This window comes from Cupressus sempervirens, chromosome 8 (assembly GCF_028749045.1).
Source record: "Cupressus sempervirens isolate cs-2001-9-10 chromosome 8, ASM2874904v1, whole genome shotgun sequence".
Taxonomy (NCBI): Eukaryota; Viridiplantae; Streptophyta; class Pinopsida; order Cupressales; family Cupressaceae; genus Cupressus; species Cupressus sempervirens.
Genome location: NC_143125.1, coordinates 141,466,844 through 141,472,354, shown reverse-complemented (window position 1 = coordinate 141,472,354; position 5,511 = coordinate 141,466,844).

Below are 5,511 nucleotides of genomic sequence, written 5' to 3'. Positions count from 1 at the left end.
ATTGTGATGTGAATATCAGGATTTAACTGTGTGATTTTTGAGTCAAACTCGATGACCCATGTTTCATGAGTAGTGATTCAACATGAATCCATCTCTCATGAGAATAAATGGAACACTTAGCACTCATTGGATCTAGGTGATGCTCACAGGGGTGAAGCACCGGGACTTCCCGGGAGGTCACCCATCCCAGTACTACTCCAGCCTGAGCGCGCTTAACTACGGAGTTTCCTCTATAGTTAAACCCAAAGCTTGCAACCCCATTTGCAAAACCTTCACCAAGTGTTGTGCCTTATGAACCATTCATTAGGAAGCCCCTTAAGCTCATCAATTGATAAGTAGGAGATGATTTCCACAGCTAGTCAAATTGTGATGTGAATATCAGGATTTAACTGTGTGATTTTTGAGTCAAACTCGATGACCCATGTTTCATGAGTAGTGATTCAACATGAATCCATCTCTCATGAGAATAAATGGAACACTTAGCACTCATTGGATCTAGGTGATGCTCACAGGGGTGAAGCACCGGGACTTCCCGGGAGGTCACCCATCCCAGTACTACTCCAGCCTGAGCGCGCTTAACTACGGAGTTTCCTCTACAGTTAAACCCAAAGCTTGCAACCCCATTTGCAAAATCTTCACCAATGGGGTTGCAAGCTTTGGGTTTAACTGTAGAGGAAACTCCGTAGTTAAGCGCGCTCAGGCTGGAGTAGTACTGGGATGGGTGACCTCCCGGGAAGTCCCGGTGCTTCACCCCTGTGAGCATCACCTAGATCCAATGAGTGCTAAGTGTTCCATTTATTCTCATGAGAGATGGATTCATGTTGAATCACTACTCATGAAACATGGGTCATCGAGTTTGACTCAAAAATCACACAGTTAAATCCTGATATTCACATCACAATTTGACTAGCTGTGGAAATCATCTCCTACTTATCAATTGATGAGCTTAAGGGGCTTCCTAATGAATGGTTCATAAGGCACAACACTTGGTGAAGGTTTTGCAAATGGGGTTGCAAGCTTTGGGTTTAACTGTAGAGGAAACTCCGTAGTTAAGCGCGCTCAGGCTGGAGTAGTACTGGGATGGGTGACCTCCCGGGAAGTCCCGGTGCTTCACCCCTGTGAGCATCACCTAGATCCAATGAGTGCTAAGTGTTCCATTTATTCTCATGAGAGATGGATTCATGTTGAATCACTACTCATGAAACATGGGTCATCGAGTTTGACTCAAAAATCACACAGTTAAATCCTGATATTCACATCACAATTTGACTAGCTGTGGAAATCATCTCCTACTTATAGAATATTGCTGATGGAAGAAAATCAATATTCTAGCTTTTACCCCTAAAAAATAAACATGAAAATTATAACTTGGAATATTAGGAGAGTGAACAGTAGTCATAAACTTGATGTTGTTAGAAATTTTGTTAGGGAGCATAAGCTGGATATTCTTTTGCTGCAAGAAACAAAAATGGAGAAGGAGAGCTAAAAAAATTAAGTCTTTTAATGATTAATATTTAAAGGCAAGTAGTTCAAAAGGAGCTTCAAGAGGAACTCTAATGTTATGGAAGAAATCCTACTTCTTAGAAACTATTTTGAATGCTAGTAAATATTTCATGGTGGCTAAAATTACTAGCATTGACCAGAATAATGAATGGCATATTGTCAACATGTATGCACCTAATATTAATAATTTTATAAAAAAGGTATGGGAAATTCTATCTAACATAAAAAGTAAAGATTACTATGGCATATGGATCTTCATGGGGGATTTTAATGTTCCTCTTTATGACCATGAAAAAAGGTGGGTAATGTGAGTTAGCTAGATGGGAGACTGGATCTTATAATTTCATTAATAAAGAGGGTTTAATGGATCTAACTCTTCATGGTATAGAGTTTACTTGGAATAATAAAAGGCCAGGCAATGATTGTATTTAGGTTCGATTGGATAGAGGTCTTATTTCTCTTGACTGGACTATATATTTTGTATGCAAGTTAGAGGCTTTATAGAAAATTGGGTCAAATCATTTTCCTCTAATTTTTACTGCTAATAAGGTTAATAGCAAAAAAAAAATTTCTGTTTAGGTTTGAAAAAATGTGGATGCAACACCCACAATTTGAGCACAAATTGGCTGAATGGTGGAATATAGATATTGATGAAACTGCTCTTTTTAGAGTGGCTTCAAAACTAAGAAATGTCAAAAAGGAGGTTAAAATCTGGAATAAAAGATGTTTTGGTAATATTTTTGAGAGTAAATCAAATATCAAGGAAGAACTACAAAATATCCATAATAAGATACAAAAGGAAGGATACACCCTTAACCTTGTTAGAGAAGAAAATGAAAAATTGGTCGAGTATCATGACATTGTTACTAAAGAGGAAATTTATTGGAGGCAAAGATCTAGATCTGTTTGGCTGAATCAAGGAGATAAAAATACTAGGTTTTTTCACCTTTCTACTTTGAAGCATAGAGCTAAAATTCGTATCTCAAATCTCAAGAGAGGAAATATGAAGATTACTGAGGAAAAGGACATCTCGAAAGAGATGGTCTCTTTTTTTTCCACTCTGATGACATCTGACTCTAATATTGACTTCATTCACCAAGCAAAACTTTTAAAGGTTATTCCATCTCTTATTACTGAAGAGAAAAATAAAATGTTAGGCACTATTCCTAAGGAAGAGGAAATTTTTAAGGCAATTTGGTCCTTAGGAGGGGATAAGTCTCCAGGATTGAATGGTTTTCCTATGTTCTTTTTCCAAAAGGAATGGAAATTGGTTGAAAAAGATGTATGTGATGCTATTAAATAATTCTTTGGAGAAAAATGTATGCTAAAGGAGATCAATTCCACTTTCCTCTGCCTTATTCCTAAAAAGATTGGGGCTGATTCTCTAGACCAATTCAGGCCTATTAGTTTGCATAATTCTTTCTATAAGATTATCTCAAAAGTCCTCACTTCTAGGCTACTTCTAGTGCTTTTGTCTCTTATTTATGATCAACAAAATAGTTTTGTCCCAAATAGGAAAATTCTTTACTCTATTATTGCTGCTCATGAGAATATTTATTCTTTATCTTGTTCCAATAATCAGGGTTTTATTATGAAAATCGATATTGGGAAACCTTATGACAGATTGGAATGGGCTTCTCTTGAAAAGATTTTACTAGCCTTTGGCTTTAGTTATAAGATAGTGAGGGTAATTCTTTAGTTGACTTCTACTACCTCGATTGTTGTACTAGTGAATAGGCGCTCCTTTGAATTATTTAGCCCTTCTAGGGGATTGAGACAGAGAGACCCTTTATCCCCTATTCTCTTCACTATAATGGCTGATTATTTGGGGAGGTATATTGGAAAACTGGTGTTGCAAGGGGATATTAATGGTCTGTAGCCTTCCTCTTAGCCTCTTACTTGCTCTCATGGACAATTTGTTGATGACACTATTTTCATGGGGAAAGCTGAAGTTAGGGAAGCCAAAATTCTTTAAAAAGCCACCAGCCTTTACTCTTATGCTTTAGGATAGATGATTAACTGGAATAAGAGCTCTTTGCTTTTTATTAATACTCCAGTTTTAAGACAAAAAAAATTGCTAAAATTCTAGGGTGCTCAATAGGCTTTTTTCTTTGTATTTACTTGGGTCTCCCTTTGGACCTAAAGCTCCAGATTCTTTTTGGGAGGATCTCATTAAGAAGTTTAATAATAAACTTGCTGGTTGGAAGGCCAACCTTTTGAGTCAAGCTAGTAAAATCACCCTCCTTAAAGCTTGTCTCCAAAGCATCCCTACTTATGCTTTGAGTCTCTTCAGAATTCCAACAAAATTTGCAGATACTATTGAAAAAATCCAAAGAAATTTTCTCTGGTCTGGCACTGCGGAATGGAAGAGAATGGCTTTGATAGCTTGGGATCAAATTTGTAAGCCTATTAGGGAAGGTGGGTTGGGAATCAGGTTAGTGTGAAGCATGAATAAAGCTCTTCTTTCCAAACAAGGATGGAGAGTGTATCATGATGATAAGGAATGGAGCACTATATGGAAACATAAATACTTTTTTAATACTCCTTCTTTATCTAATTTTCTATCATCTCTTGATGTTTTATCCCCTTTTGCTATTTGGGGGGCTATGTAGGGAGCTAAGAACATCTTAAGTAAAGGATGCTCATGGAAAGTTCAAAATGGGCAAAAGGTTAGATTTTGGGAAGATGTTTGGATCCTAGATCACCCTCTGATTGAGGAATTTGAGGATAGGACCCAGATTGATATATGCAAGCAATTGTATGAAACTCTTGTGGGACAATACTGGTCTAATAACAGGTGGGTTAGCCTTGTTGATATTAATCAATATTTTCATAATATCCAAATTATGTTAAATGCCTTTTGTTTGTATCCCCATAAGGAAGATAAAATGATATGGAGTGCTGATGTAAGTGGCTATTTCAAAGTTTCCTCTATGTTCAAATCTGAGGAAAAAGGTAATTGCCCTTTATGGACTAGAGCTTGGATAAAAGGTCTTACTCCAAATAGTAACATCTTTTATTGGATTTTGCTTCAGAATAAAATTCTTACTGAAGACAACCTGCAAAAGAGAGGCATTAATGTGGTTAATCGGTGCACCCTATGTAAAGAAGGTTATGAAGATAGAGATCACTTGTTCTTAAGTTGTACTTATAGTAAAAAAGTATGGAGTCGTATTCTCAACTTTTGGAATATTACTTGGGTCCACTAGAATAATATTGAACACTATTTTTAGAGCTAGAATTGCCCATCTAAGGATAATGATGTTGGTTTCTTGTGGAAAATTACTCTTCCCCATATTTGGTGGGGAATCTAGAAAGAAACAAACAAAAGAATCTTTAGAAACAAAGAAATGCATGAGTGGGTGCTTGGCCAAAACATTGTCAGAGCAATAAAGTAAAACTTCAATTCCTAGAGAAAGTGCAATGAAGATTTCCAAATTGACAATCCAATGAATACTAAATGTTCTAAAATGAAGAAAGAAGATCAAATATTGAGTACTAAGTGGAAGGCTCCTCCTAAGGGATGTATTAAAGGGAATTTTGATGGTGCTGCTAAAGGAAATCCTAGCAAAGCAGGCTGTGGAGGGGTTTTGAGGGATCACATTGGTAATATTATAGATGCTATTTCTATTACTATTGGTACTTCTACTAGTCATAAAGCTGAGGCTACTGCAGCTCTTTATATGATGAGGCTTCCAGTGGAAACTGGTTTTTGGTACCTTTGGATGGAAGGAGACTCCTTTAATATCATAATATGCTTAATGGAAAAAGTTCAATCACATAGTCTATTGAAGCCAGTTTAATGAAAATTAAATCATTAATGAATAAATTTGATAAAGTCTTTTTCTCTCATTCCTTCTATGATGGAAATACTATGGCTGACTGGATTGCTAACTAGGCTATCCAACAGAAACATAAGATGACTTGACATGATGACCTAAGTAGGAACGTGTTTTTGAAAGCTCTAATTAGTTATGATAGAACTCACATTATAGAAGGCAAGATCTT